Genomic DNA, 14,508 nt, shown 5'->3' with positions numbered 1-14,508 from the left:
CAGACTTGAGGCTAGGCTGGAGGCTGGCGTAATCAGGCTAGAAGCTAGGCAGAAGGCTGGAGTTTTCAGGCTTCAGGCTAGGCTGGAGGCTGGAGCCTTCAGACTTGAGGTTAGACAGGAGGCTAGAGTCTTCAAACTTGAGGCTACACAAGAGGCTGGAGTCTTCAGGCGTGAGGGTAGGCAGGAGGCTGGAGTCTTCAGGCTTGAGGCTAAGCTGGAGGCTTGAGTCCTCAGGCTTGAGGCTAGGCAGGAGGCTGGAGTCTTCATGCTTGAGGCTAGGCAGGAGGCTGGAGACTTCAGGATTGAGGCTACGCAAGAGGCTGGAGTCTTCAGGCGTGAGGCTAGGCAGGAGGCTGTAGTCTTCAGGCTTGAGGCTAAGCAGGAGGCTTGAGTCCTCAGGCTTGAGGCTACGCAGGAGGCTGGTCTTCAGGATTGAGGCTAGGCACGAGGCTGGTGCCTTCAGGCTTTATGCTAGGAAGGAGGCTAGAGTCTTCAGGCTTGATGCTAGGCAGGAGGCTGGAGTGTTTAGGCTTGAGGCTAGGCAGGAGACTGGGGTCTTCAGGTTTGAGACTAGGCAGGAGGCTGGAGTCTTCAGGTTACAGGTGAAGCAGGAGGCTGGAGTCTTCCGACTAGAGGCTAGGCAGGAGGCTGGAGTCTTCAGGCTTGAGGCCAGGCAGGATACTAGGGTCTTCAGGCCTGAATCTACGCAGGAGGCTAGAGTCTTCAGCTTGAGGCTCGGCAGGAGGCTGGATTCTTCAGGTTAGAGGTGAAGCAGGAGGCTGGAGTCTTCCGACTAGAGGCTAGGCAGGAGGCTGGAGCCTTCAGACTTGCGGCTAGGCTGTAGGCTGGAGTCTTCAGGCGTGAGGCTAGGCAGGAGGCTGGATTCTTCAGGGTTGAGGCTAAGCAGGAGGCTTAAGTCCTCGGGCTTGAGCCTAGGCAGGAGGCTGGAGTTTTCATTCTTGAGGCAAGGCAGAAGGCTGGAGTCTTCAGGCTTGAGGCTAGGCAGGAGGCTGGAGTCTTCAGGTTAGAGGTGAAGCAGCAGGCTGGAGTCTTCCGACTAGAGGCTAGGCAGGAGGCTGGAGTCTTCAGACTTGAGGCTAGGCTGGAGGCTGGAGTATTCAGGCTAGAAGCTAGGCAGGAGGCTGGAGTCTTCAGGCTTGAGGCTAAGCAGGAGGCTTGAGTCCTCAGGCTTGAGGCTAGGCAGGAGGCTGGAGTCTTCATGCTTGAGGCTAGGCAGAAGGCTGGAGTCTTCAGGATTGAGGCTAAGCAGGAGGCTTGAGTCCTCAGGCTTGAGGCTAGGCAGGAGGCTGGAGTCTTCATGCTTGAGGCTAGGCAGGAGGCTGGAGTCTTCTGTCTTGAGGCCAGGCAGGAGGCTAGGGTCTTCAGGCCTGAATCTTGGCAGGAGGCTAGAGTCTTCAGCTTGAGGCTAGACAGGAGGCTGGAGTGTTTAGGCTTGAGGCTAGGCAGGAGACTGGAGTCTTCAGGTTTGAGGCTCGGCAGGAGGCTGGAGTCTTCAGGTTAGAGGTGAAGCAGGAAGCTGGAGTCTTCCGACTAGAGGCTAGGCAGGAGGCTGGAGCCTTCAGACTTGCAGCTAGGCTGTAGGCTCGAGTATTCAGGCTAGAATCTAGGAAGGAGGCTGGAGTCTTCATGCTTGAGGCTAGGCAGGAGGCTGGATTCTTCAGGCTTGAGGCTAAGCAGGAGGCTTAAGTCCTCAGGCTTGAGCCTAGGCAGGAGGCTGGAGTCTTCATTCTTGAGGCAAGGCAGAAGGCTGGAGTCTTCAGGATTGAGGCTAGGCAGGAGTCTGGTGCCTTCAGCCTTTAGGCTAGGAAGGAGACTAGAGTCTTTAGGCTTGATGCTAGGCAGGAGGCTGGAGTGTTTAGGCTTGACGCTAGGCAGGAGACTGGGGTCTTCAGGTTTGAGGCTAGGCAGGAGGATGGACTCTTCAGGTTAGAGGTGAAGCAGGAGGCTGGAGTCTTCCGACTGGAGGCTAGGCAGGAGGCTGTAGTCTTCAGACTTGAGGCTAGGCTGGAGGCTGGAGTATTCAGGCTAGAAGCTAGGCGGGAGGCTGGAGTCTTCAGGCGTGAGGCTAGGCAGGAGTCTGGAGTCTTCAGGCTTGAGGCTAGGCAGGAGGGTTGAGTCCTCAGGCTTGAGGCTAGGCAGGAGGCTGAAGTCTTCATGCTTGAGACTAGGCAGGAGGCTGTAGTCTTCAGAATTGAGGCGGGGCAGGAGGCTGGTACCTTCAGGCTTTAGGCTAGGAAGGAAGCTGGTGTATTCAGGATTGAGGCTAGGCAGGAGGCTGGAGCCTTTCAGGCGTGAGGATAGGCAGGAGGTTAGACTCTTCAGGTTAGAGGTGAAGCAGGAGGCTGGAGTCTTCCGACGAGAGGCTAGGCAGGGGGCTGGAGTTTTCAGACTTGAGGCTAGGCTGGAGGCTGGCGTAATCAGGCTAGAAGCTAGGCAGAAGGCTGGAGTTTTCAGGCTTCAGGCTAGGCTGGAGGCTGGAGCCTTCAGACTTGAGGTTAGACAGGAGGCTAGAGTCTTCAAACTTGAGGCTACACAAGAGGCTGGAGTCTTCAGGCGTGAGGGTAGGCAGGAGGCTGGAGTCTTCAGGCTTGAGGCTAAGCTGGAGGCTTGAGTCCTCAGGCTTGAGGCTAGGCAGGAGGCTGGAGTCTTCATGCTTGAGGCTAGGCAGGAGGCTGGAGACTTCAGGATTGAGGCTACGCAAGAGGCTGGAGTCTTCAGGCGTGAGGCTAGGCAGGAGGCTGGAGTCTTCAGGCTTGAGGCTAAGCAGGAGGCTTGAGTCCTCAGGCTTGAGGCTAGGCAGGAGGCTGGTCTTCAGGATTGAGGCTAGGCACGAGGCTGGTGCCTTCAGGCTTTAAGCTAGGAAGGAGGCTAGAGTCTTCAGGCTTGATGCTAGGCAGGAGGCTGGAGTGTTTAGGCTTGAGGCTAGGCAGGAGACTGGGGTCTTCAGGTTTGAGACTAGGCAGGAGGCTGGAGTCTTCAGGTTACAGGTGAAGCAGGAGGCTGGAGTCTTCCGACTAGAGGCTAGGCAGGAGGCTGGAGTATTCAGGCTAGAAGCTAGGCGGAAAGCTGGAGTCTTCAGGCGTGAGGCTAGGCAGGAGGCTGGTGCCTTCAGGCTTTAGGCTACGAAGGAGGCTGGAATATTCAGGGTTGAGGCTAGGCAGGAGGCTGGAGTCTTCAGGCGTGAGGCCAGGCAGGAGTCTGGTGCCTTCAGGCTTTAGGCTAGGAAGGAGGCTGGATTATTCAGGATTGAGGCTAGGCAGGGGGCTGGAGCCTTCAGGCGTGAGGCTAGGCAGGAGGCTGGAGTCTTCAGGCTTGAGGTTAAGCAGGAGGCTGGTGCCTTCAGGCTTTAGGCTACGAAGGAGGCTGGAAAAATTCAGGATTGAGGCTAGGCAGGAGGCTGGAGTCTTCAAGCATCAGGATAGGCAGGAAGCTGGAGTCTTCAGGCTGGTGTATATGCAGGAGGCTGGATTCTTCAGGTTTGTGGCTAGGCAGGAGACTGGAGTCTTCAGGCTTGAGGCCAGGCAGAAGGCTGGAGTCTTCAGGATTCTGGCTAGGCAGGAGTCTGGTGCCTTCAGGCTTTAGGCTAGGAAGGAGGCTAGAGTCTTCAGGCTTGATGCTAGGCAGGAGGCTGGAGTGTTTAGGCTTGAGGCTAGGCAGGAGACTGGGGTCTTCAGGTTTGAGGCTAGGCAGGAGGCTGGAGTCTTCAGGTTAGAGGTGAAGCAGCAGGCTGGAGCCTTCCGACTAGAGGCTAGGCAGGAGGCTGGAGTCTTCAGACTTCAGGCTAGGCTGGAGGCTGGAGAATTCAGGCTAGAAGCTAGGCAGGAGGCTGGAGTTTTCAGGGTTGAGGCTAGGCAGGAGGGTTGAGTCCTCAGGCTTGAGGCTAGGCAGTAGGCTGGAGTCTTCATGCTTGAGACTAGGCAGGAGGCTGTAGTCGTCAGGATTGAGGCGCGGCAGGAGGCTGGTGCCTTCAGGCTTTAGGCTAGGAAGGAGGCTGGAGTATTCAGGATTGAGGCTAGGCAGGAGGCTGGAGCCTTCAGGCGTGAGGCTAGGTAGGAGGCTGGAGTCTTCAGGCTTGAGGCTAGGCAGGAGGCTGGAGTGTTTAGGCTTGAGGCTAGGCAGGAGACTTGAGTCTTCAGGCTTGAGGCTAGGCAGGAGGCTGGAGTCTTCAGGTTAGAGGTGAAGCAGCAGGCTGGAGTCTTCCGACTAGAGGCTAGGCAGGTGGCTGGAGTCTTCAGACTTGAGGCTAGGCTGGAGGCTGGAGTATTCAGGCTAGAAGCTAGGCAGGAGGCTGGAGTTTTCAGGCTTGAGGCTACGCAAGAGGCTGGAGTCTTCAGGCGTGAGGCTAGGCAGGAGGCTGGAGTCTTCAGGCTTGAGGCTAAGCAGGAGGCTTGAGTCCTCAGGCTTCAGGCCAGGCAGGAGGCTAGGGTCTTCAGGCCTGAATCTAGGCAGGAGGCTAGAGTCTTCAGGCTTGAGGCTAGGCAGGAGGCTGGAGTGTTTAGGCTTGAGGCTAGGCAGGAGACTGGAGTCTTCAGGTTTGAGACTAGGCAGGAGTCTGGTGCCTTCAGGCTTTAGGCTAGGAAGGAGGCCAGAGTCTTCAGGCTTGATGCTAGGCAGGAGGCTGGAGTGTTTAGGCTTGAGGCTAGGCAGGAGACTGGGGTCTTCAGGTTTGAGGCTAGGCAGGAGGATGGACTCTTCAGGTTAGAGGTGAAGCAGGAGGCTGGAGTCTTCAGACTTGAGGCTAGGCTGGAGGCTGGTGTATTCAGGCTAGAAGCTAGCCGGGAGTCTGGAGTCTTCAGGCGTGAGTTTAGGCAGGAGGCTGGAGTCTTCAGGCTTGAGGCTAGGCAGGAGGGTTGAGTCCTCAGGCTTGAGGAGAGGCAGGAGGCTGTAGTCTTCAGGAATTGAGGCGGGGCAGGAGGCTGGTGCCTTCAGGCTTTAGGCTAGGAAGGAGGCTGGAGTATTCAGGATTGAGGCTTGGCAGGAGGCTGGAGCCTTCAGGCGTGAGGATAGGCAGGAGGTTAGAGTCTTCAGGTTAGAGGTGAAGCAGGAGGCTGGAGTCTTCCGACTAGAGGCTAGGCAGGAGGCTGGAGTCTTCAGACTTGAGGCTAGGCTGGAGGCTGGCGTAATCAGGCTAGAAGCTAGGCAGAAGGCTGGAGTTTTCAGGCTTGAGGCTAGGCTGGAGGCTGGAGCCTTCAGACTTGAGGTTAGACAGGAGGCTAGAGTCTTCAAACTTGAGGCTACGCAAGAGGCTGGAGTCTTCAGGCGTGAGGGTAGGCAGAAGGCTGGAGTCTTCAGGACTGAGACTAGGCAGGAGTCTGGTGCCTTCAGGCTTTAGGCTAGGAAGGAGGCCAGAGTCTTCAGGCTTGATGCTAGGCAGGAGGCTGGAGTGTTTAGGCTTGAGGCTAGGCAGGAGACTGGGGTCTTCAGGTTTGAGGCTAGGCAGGAGGATGGACTCTTCAGGTTAGAGGTGAAGCAGGAGGCTGGAGTCTTCAGACTTGAGGCTAGGCTGGAGGCTGGTGTATTCAGGCTAGAAGCTAGCCGGGAGTCTGGAGTCTTCAGGCGTGAGTTTAGGCAGGAGGCTGGAGTCTTCAGGCTTGAGGCTAGGCAGGAGGGTTGAGTCCTCAGGCTTGAGGAGAGGCAGGAGGCTGTAGTCTTCAGGAATTGAGGCGGGGCAGGAGGCTGGTGCCTTCAGGCTTTAGGCTAGGAAGGAGGCTGGAGTATTCAGGATTGAGGCTTGGCAGGAGGCTGGAGCCTTCAGGCGTGAGGATAGGCAGGAGGTTAGAGTCTTCAGGTTAGAGGTGAAGCAGGAGGCTGGAGTCTTCCGACTAGAGGCTAGGCAGGAGGCTGGAGTCTTCAGACTTGAGGCTAGGCTGGAGGCTGGCGTAATCAGGCTAGAAGCTAGGCAGAAGGCTGGAGTTTTCAGGCTTGAGGCTAGGCTGGAGGCTGGAGCCTTCAGACTTGAGGTTAGACAGGAGGCTAGAGTCTTCAAACTTGAGGCTACGCAAGAGGCTGGAGTCTTCAGGCGTGAGGGTAGGCAGAAGGCTGGAGTCTTCAGGATTGAGGCTAGGCAGGAGGCTGGTGCCTTCAGGCTTTAGGCTAGGAAGGAGGCTAGAGTTTTCAGGCTTGATGCTAGGCAGGAGGCTGGAGTGTTTAGGCTTGAGGCTAGGCAGGAGACTGGGGTCTTCAGGTTTGAGGCTAGGCAGGAGGCTGGAGTCTTCAGGTTACAGGTGAAGCAGGAGGCTGGTGTCTTCCGACTAGAGGCTAGGCAGGAGGCTGTAGTCCTCAGACTTGAGGCCAGGCTGGAGGCTGGAATATTCAGGGTTGAGGCTAGGCAGGAGGCTGGAGTCTTCAGGCGTGAGGCTACGCAGGAGGCTAGAGTCTTCAGGTTACAGGTGAAGCAGGAGGCTGGAGTCTTCCGACTAGAGGCTAGGCAGGAGGCTGGAGTCTCCAGACTTGAGGCTAGGCTGGAGGCTGGCGTATTCAGGCTAGAAGCTAGGCAGCGGGCTGGAGTTTTCAGGCTTGAGGCTAGGCTGGAGGCTGGAGCCTTCAGACTTGAGGTTAGACAGGAGGCTAGAGACTGCAAACTTGAGGCTACGCAGGAGGCTGGAGTCTTCAGGCGTGAGGCTAGGCAGGAGGCTGGAGTCTTCAGGCTTGAGGCTAAGCAGGAGGCTTGAGTCCTCAGGCTTGAGGCTAGGCGGGAGGCTGGAGTCTTCATGCTTGAGGCTAGGCAGGAGGCTGGACTCTTCAGGCTTGAGGCTTGGCAGGAGGATAGAGTCTTCAGGCCTGAATCCAGGCAGGAGGCTAGAGTCTTCAGGCTTGAGGCTAGGCAGGAGGCTGGAGTGTTTAGGCTTGAGGCTAGGCAGGAGACTGGAGTCTTCAGGCTTGAGGCTAGGCAGGAGGCTGGAGTCTTCAGGTTAGAGGTGAAGCAGCAGTCTGGAGTCTTCCGACTAGAGGCTAGGCAGGAGGCTGGAGTCTTCAGACTTGAGGCTAGGCTGGAGGCTGGAGTATTCAGGCTAGAAGCTAGGCAGGAGGCTGGAGTTTTCAGGCTTGAGGCTACGCAAGAGGCTGGAGTCTTCAGGCGTGAGGCTAGGCAGGAGGCTGGATTCTTCAGGCTTGAGGCTAGGCAGGAGGCTGGAGTGTTTAGGCTTGAGGCTAGGCAGGAGACTGGAGTCTTCAGGCTTGAGGCTAGGCAGGAGGCTGGAGTCTTCAGGTTAGAGGTGAAGCAGCAGTCTGGAGTCTTCCGACTACAGGCTAGGCAGGAGGCTGGAGTCTTCAGACTTGAGGCTAGGCTGGAGGCTGGAGTATTCAGGCTAGAAGCTAGGCAGGAGGCTGGAGTTTTCAGGCTTGAGGCTACGCAAGAGGTTGGAGTCTTCAGGCGTGAGGCTAGGCAGGAGGCTGGAGTCTTCAGGCTTGAGTCTAAGCAGGAGGCTTGAGTCCTCAGGCTTGAGGCCAGGCAGGAGGCTAGAGTCTTCATGCTTTAGGCTTGGCAGAAGGCTGGAGTCTTCAGGATTGAGGCTAGGCAGGAGGCTGGAGTCTTCAGGCTTGAGACTAGGCAGGAGGGTTGAGTCCTCAGGCTTGAGGCAAGGCAGGAGGCTGGAGTCTTCATGCTTGAGACTAGGCAGGAGGCTGTAGTCTTCAGGATTGAGGCGGGGCAGGAGGCTGGAGCCTTCAGGCGTGAGGCTTGGTAGGAGGCTGGAGTCTTCAGGCTTGAGGCTAGGCAGGAGGCTGGAGTGTTTAGGCTTGAGGCTAGGCAGGAGACTTGAGTCTTCAGGCTTGAGGCTAGGCAGGAGGCTGGAGTCTTCAGGTTAGAGGTGAAGCAGCAGGCTGGAGTCTTCCGACTAGAGGCTAGGCAGGTGGCTGGAGTCTTCAGACTTGAGGCTAGGCTGGAGGCTGGAGTATTCAGGCTAGAAGCTAGGCAGGAGGCTGGAGTTTTCAGGCTTGAGGCTACGCAAGAGGCTGGAGTCTTCAGGCGTGAGGCTAGGCAGGAGGCTGGAGTCTTCAGGCTTGAGGCTAAGCAGGAGGCTTGAGTCCTCAGGCTTCAGGCCAGGCAGGAGGCTAGGGTCTTCAGGCCTGAATCTAGGCAGGAGGCTAGAGTCTTCAGGCTTGAGGCTAGGCAGGAGGCTGGAGTGTTTAGGCTTGAGGCTAGGCAGGAGACTGGAGTCTTCAGGTTTGAGACTAGGCAGGAGTCTGGTGCCTTCAGGCTTTAGGCTAGGAAGGAGGCCAGAGTCTTCAGGCTTGATGCTAGGCAGGAGGCTGGAGTGTTTAGGCTTGAGGCTAGGCAGGAGACTGGGGTCTTCAGGTTTGAGGCTAGGCAGGAGGATGGACTCTTCAGGTTAGAGGTGAAGCAGGAGGCTGGAGTCTTCAGACTTGAGGCTAGGCTGGAGGCTGGTGTATTCAGGCTAGAAGCTAGCCGGGAGTCTGGAGTCTTCAGGCGTGAGTTTAGGCAGGAGGCTGGAGTCTTCAGGCTTGAGGCTCGGCAGGAGGGTTGAGTCCTCAGGCTTGAGGAGAGGCAGGAGGCTGTAGTCTTCAGGAATTGAGGCGGGGCAGGAGGCTGGTGCCTTCAGGCTTTAGGCTAGGAAGGAGGCTGGAGTATTCAGGATTGAGGCTTGGCAGGAGGCTGGAGCCTTCAGGCGTGAGGATAGGCAGGAGGTTAGAGTCTTCAGGTTAGAGGTGAAGCAGGAGGCTGGAGTCTTCCGACTAGAGGCTAGGCAGGAGGCTGGAGTCTTCAGACTTGAGGCTAGGCTGGAGGCTGGCGTAATCAGGCTAGAAGCTAGGCAGAAGGCTGGAGTTTTCAGGCTTGAGGCTAGGCTGGAGGCTGGAGCCTTCAGACTTGAGGTTAGACAGGAGGCTAGAGTCTTCAAACTTGAGGCTACGCAAGAGGCTGGAGTCTTCAGGCGTGAGGGTAGGCAGAAGGCTGGAGTCTTCAGGATTGAGACTAGGCAGGAGTCTGGTGCCTTCAGGCTTTAGGCTAGGAAGGAGGCCAGAGTCTTCAGGCTTGATGCTAGGCAGGAGGCTGGAGTGTTTAGGCTTGAGGCTAGGCAGGAGACTGGGGTCTTCAGGTTTGAGGCTAGGCAGGAGGATGGACTCTTCAGGTTAGAGGTGAAGCAGGAGGCTGGAGTCTTCAGACTTGAGGCTAGGCTGGAGGCTGGTGTATTCAGGCTAGAAGCTAGCCGGGAGTCTGGAGTCTTCAGGCGTGAGTTTAGGCAGGAGGCTGGAGTCTTCAGGCTTGAGGCTAGGCAGGAGGGTTGAGTCCTCAGGCTTGAGGAGAGGCAGGAGGCTGTAGTCTTCAGGAATTGAGGCGGGGCAGGAGGCTGGTGCCTTCAGGCTTTAGGCTAGGAAGGAGGCTGGAGTATTCAGGATTGAGGCTTGGCAGGAGGCTGGAGCCTTCAGGCGTGAGGATAGGCAGGAGGTTAGAGTCTTCAGGTTAGAGGTGAAGCAGGAGGCTGGAGTCTTCCGACTAGAGGCTAGGCAGGAGGCTGGAGTCTTCAGACTTGAGGCTAGGCTGGAGGCTGGCGTAATCAGGCTAGAAGCTAGGCAGAAGGCTGGAGTTTTCAGGCTTGAGGCTAGGCTGGAGGCTGGAGCCTTCAGACTTGAGGTTAGACAGGAGGCTAGAGTCTTCAAACTTGAGGCTACGCAAGAGGCTGGAGTCTTCAGGCGTGAGGGTAGGCAGAAGGCTGGAGTCTTCAGGATTGAGGCTAGGCAGGAGGCTGGTGCCTTCAGGCTTTAGGCTAGGAAGGAGGCTAGAGTCTTCAGGCTTGATGCTAGGCAGGAGGCTGGAGTGTTTAGGCTTGAGGCTAGGCAGGAGACTGGGGTCTTCAGGTTTGAGGCTAGGCAGGAGGCTGGAGTCTTCAGGTTACAGGTGAAGCAGGAGGCTGGTGTCTTCCGACTAGAGGCTAGGCAGGAGGCTGTAGTCCTCAGACTTGAGGCCAGGCTGGAGGCTGGAATATTCAGGGTTGAGGCTAGGCAGGAGGCTGGAGTCTTCAGGCGTGAGGCTACGCAGGAGGCTAGAGTCTTCAGGTTACAGGTGAAGCAGGAGGCTGGAGTCTTCCGACTAGAGGCTAGGCAGGAGGCTGGAGTCTCCAGACTTGAGGCTAGGCTGGAGGATGGCGTATTCAGGCTAGAAGCTAGGCAGCGGGCTGGAGTTTTCAGGCTTGAGGCTAGGCTGGAGGCTGGAGCCTTCAGACTTGAGGTTAGACAGGAGGCTAGAGACTGCAAACTTGAGGCTACGCAGGAGGCTGGAGTCTTCAGGCGTGAGGCTAGGCAGGAGGCTGGAGTCTTCAGGCTTGAGGCTAAGCAGGAGGCTTGAGTCCTCAGGCTTGAGGCTAGGCGGGAGGCTGGAGTCTTCATGCTTGAGGCTAGGCAGGAGGCTGGACTCTTCAGGCTTGAGGCTTGGCAGGAGGATAGAGTCTTCAGGCCTGAATCCAGGCAGGAGGCTAGAGTCTTCAGGCTTGAGGCTAGGCAGGAGGCTGGAGTGTTTAGGCTTGAGGCTAGGCAGGAGACTGGAGTCTTCAGGCTTGAGGCTAGGCAGGAGGCTGGAGTCTTCAGGTTAGAGGTGAAGCAGCAGTCTGGAGTCTTCCGACTAGAGGCTAGGCAGGAGGCTGGAGTCTTCAGACTTGAGGCTAGGCTGGAGGCTGGAGTATTCAGGCTAGAAGCTAGGCAGGAGGCTGGAGTTTTCAGGCTTGAGGCTACGCAAGAGGCTGGAGTCTTCAGGCGTGAGGCTAGGCAGGAGGCTGGATTCTTCAGGCTTGAAGCTAGGCAGGAGGCTGGAGTGTTTAGGCTTGAGGCTAGGCAGGAGACTGGAGTCTTCAGGCTTGAGGCTAGGCAGGAGGCTGGAGTCTTCAGGTTAGAGGTGAAGCAGCAGTCTGGAGTCTTCCGACTACAGGCTAGGCAGGAGGCTGGAGTCTTCAGACTTGAGGCTAGGCTGGAGGCTGGAGTATTCAGGCTAGAAGCTAGGCAGGAGGCTGGAGTTTTCAGGCTTGAGGCTACGCAAGAGGTTGGAGTCTTCAGGCGTGAGGCTAGGCAGGAGGCTGGAGTCTTCAGGCTTGAGTCTAAGCAGGAGGCTTGAGTCCTCAGGCTTGAGGCCAGGCAGGAGGCTAGAGTCTTCATGCTTTAGGCTTGGCAGAAGGCTGGAGTCTTCAGGATTGAGGCTAGGCAGGAGGCTGGAGTCTTCAGGCTTGAGACTAGGCAGGAGGGTTGAGTCCTCAGGCTTGAGGCAAGGCAGGAGGCTGGAGTCTTCATGCTTGAGACTAGGCAGGAGGCTGTAGTCTTCAGGATTGAGGCGGGGCAGGAGGCTGGTGCCTTCAGGCTTTAGGCTAGGAAGGAGGCTGGAGTATTCAGGATTGAGGCTTGGCAGGAGGCTGGAGCCTTCAGGCGTGAGGATAGGCAGGAGGTTAGAGTCTTCAGGTTAGAGGTGAAGCAGGAGGCTGGAGTCTTCCGACTAGAGGCTAGGCAGGAGGCTGGAGTCTTCAGACTTGAGGCTAGGCTGGAGGCTGGCGTAATCAGGCTAGAAGCTAGGCAGAAGGCTGGAGTTTTCAGGCTTGAGGCTAGGCTGGAGGCTGGAGCCTTCAGACTTGAGGTTAGACAGGAGGCTAGAGTCTTCAAACTTGAGGCTACGCACGAGGCTGGAGTCTTCAGGCGTGAGGGTAGGCAGAAGGCTGGAGTCTTCAGGATTGAGGCTAGGCAGGAGGCTGGTGCCTTCAGGCTTTAGGCTAGGAAGGAGGCTAGAGTTTTCAGGCTTGATGCTAGGCAGGAGGCTGGAGTGTTTCGGCTTCAGGCTAGGCAGGAGACTGGGGTCTTCAGGTTTGAGGCTAGGCAGGAGGCTGGAGTCTTCAGGTTACAGGTGAAGCAGGAGGCTGGTGTCTTCCGACTAGAGGCTAGGCAGGAGGCTGTAGTCTTCAGACTTGAGGCCAGGCTGGAGGCTGGAATATTCAGGGTTGAGGCTAGGCAGGAGGCTGGAGTCTTCAGGCGTGAGGCTACGCAGGAGGCTAGAGTCTTCAGGTTACAGGTGAAGCAGGAGGCTGGAGTCTTCCGACTAGAGGCTAGGCAGGAGGCTGGAGTCTCCAGGCTTGAGGCTAGGCTGGAGGCTGGCGTATTCAGGCTAGAAGCTAGGCAGCGGGCTGGAGTTTTCAGGCTTGAGGCTAGGCTGGAGGCTGGAGCCTTCAGACTTGAGGTTAGACAGGAGGCTAGAGACTGCAAACTTGAGGTTACGCAGGAGGCAGGAGTGTTCAGGCGTGAGGCTAGGCAGGAGGCTGGAGTCTTCAGGCTTGAGGCTAAGCAGGAGGCTTGAGTCCTCAGGCTTGAGGCTAGGCGGGAGGCTGGAGTCTTCATGCTTGAGGCTAGGCAGGAGGCTGGACTCTTCAGGCTTGAGGCTTGGCAGGAGGATAGAGTCTTCAGGCCTGAATCCAGGCAGGAGGCTAGAGTCTTCAGGCTTGAGGCTAGGCGGGAGGCTGGAGTCTTCATGCTTGAGGCTAGGCAGGAGGCTGGAGTTTTCAGGCTTGAGGCTACGCAAGAGGCTGGAGTCTTCAGGCGTGAGGCTAGGCAGGAGGCTGGATTCTTCAGACTTGAGGCTAGGCAGGAGGCTGGAGTGTTTAGGCTTGAGGCTAGGCAGGAGACTGGAGTCTTCAGGCTTGAGGTTAGGCAGGAGGCTGGAGTCTTCAGGTTAGAGGTGAAGCAGCAGTCTGGAGTCTTCCGACTACAGGCTAGGCAGGAGGCTGGAGTCTTCAGACTTGAGGCTAGGCTGGAGGCTGGAGTATTCAGGCTAGAAGCTAGGCAGGAGGCTGGAGTTTTCAGGCTTGAGGCTACGCAAGAGGTTGGAGTCTTCAGGCGTGAGGCTAGGCAGGAGGCTGGAGTCTTCAGGCTTGAGTCTAAGCAGGAGGCTTGAGTCCTCAGGCTTGAGGCCAGGCAGGAGGCTAGAGTCTTCATGCTTGAGGCTTGGCAGAAGGCTGGAGTCTTCAGGATTGAGGCTAGGCAGGAGGCTGGAGTCTTCAGGCTTGAGACTAGGCAGGAGGGTTGAGTCCTCAGGCTTGAGGCTAGGCAGGAGGCTGGAGTCTTCATGCTTGAGACTAGGCAGGAGGCTGTAGTCTTCAGGATTGAGGCGGGGCAGGAGGCTGGTGCCTTCAGGCTTTAGGCTAGGAAGGAGGCTGGAGTATTCAGGATTGAGGCTAGGCAGCAGGCTGGAGCCTTCAGGCGTGAGGCTAGGCAGGAGGCTGGAGTCTTCAGGCTTGAGGCTAGGCAGGAGGCTGGAGTGTTTAGGCTTGAGGCTAGGCAGGAGACTTGAGTCTTCAGGCTTGAGGCTAGGCAGGAGGCTGGAGTCTTCAGGTTACAGGTGAAGCAGCAGGCTGGAGTCTTCCGACTAGAGGCTAGGCAGGAGGCTGGAGTCTTCAGACTTGAGGCTAGGCTGGAGGCTGGAGTATTCAGGCTAGAAGCTAGGCAGGAGGCTGGAGTCTTCTGGCTTGAGGCTAAGCAGGAGGCTTGAGTCCTCAGGCTTGAGGATAGGCAGGAGGCTGGAGTCTTCATGCTTGAGGCTAGGCAGGAGTCTTCAGGATTGAGTCTAGGCTGGAGGCTGGAGTCTTCAGTCTTGAGGCTAGGCAGGAGGGTTGAGTCCTCTGGCTTGAGGCTAGGCAGGAGGCTGGAGTCTTCATGCTTGAGACTAGGCAGGAGGCTGGAGTCTTCAGGATTGAGGCGGGGCAGGAGGCTGGAGCCTTCAGGCATGAGGCTAGGCAGGAGGCTGGAGTCTTCAGGCTTGAGGCTAGGCAGGAGGCTGGAGTCTTCAGGTTAGAGGTGAAGCAGCAGTCTGGAGTCTTCCGACTTCAGGCTAGGCAGGAGGCTGGAGTCTTCAGACTTGAGGCTAGGCTGGAGGCTGGAGTATTCAGGCTAGAAGCTAGGCAGGAGGCTGGAGTTTTCAGGCTTGAGGCTACGCAAGAGGTTGGAGTCTTCAGGCGTGAGGCTAGGCAGGAGGCTGGAGTCTTCAGGCTTGAGTCTAAGCAGGAGGCTTGAGTCCTCAGGCTTGAGGCCAGGCAGGAGGCTAGAGTCTTCATGCTTGAGGCTTGGCAGAAGGCTGGAGTCTTCAGGATTGAGGCTAGGCAGGAGGCTGGAGTCTTCAGGCTTGAGACTAGGCAGGAGGGTTGAGTCCTCAGTCTTGAGGCTAGGCAGGAGGCTGGAGTCTTCATGCTTGAGACTAGGCAGGAGGCTGTAGTCTTCAGGATTGAGGCGGGGCAGGAGGCTGGTGCCTTCAGGCTTTAGGCTAGGAAGGAGGCTGGAGTATTCAGGATTGAGGCTAGGCAGCAGGCTGGAGCCTTCAGGCGTGAGGCTAGGCAGGAGGCTGGAGTCTTCAGGCTTGAGGCTAGGCAGGAAGCTGGAGTGTTTAGGCTTGAGTCTAGGCAGGAGACTTGAGTCTTCAGGCTTGAGGCTAGGCAGGAGGCTGGAGTCTTCAGGTTAGAGGTGAAGCAGCAGGCTGGAGTCTTCCGACTAGAGGCTAGGCAGGAGGCTGGA

Source organism: Mobula birostris, chromosome 1 (assembly GCF_030028105.1).
Source record: "Mobula birostris isolate sMobBir1 chromosome 1, sMobBir1.hap1, whole genome shotgun sequence".
Classification (NCBI taxonomy): Eukaryota; Metazoa; Chordata; class Chondrichthyes; order Myliobatiformes; family Myliobatidae; genus Mobula; species Mobula birostris.
This window is presented reverse-complemented; position numbering follows the sequence as displayed.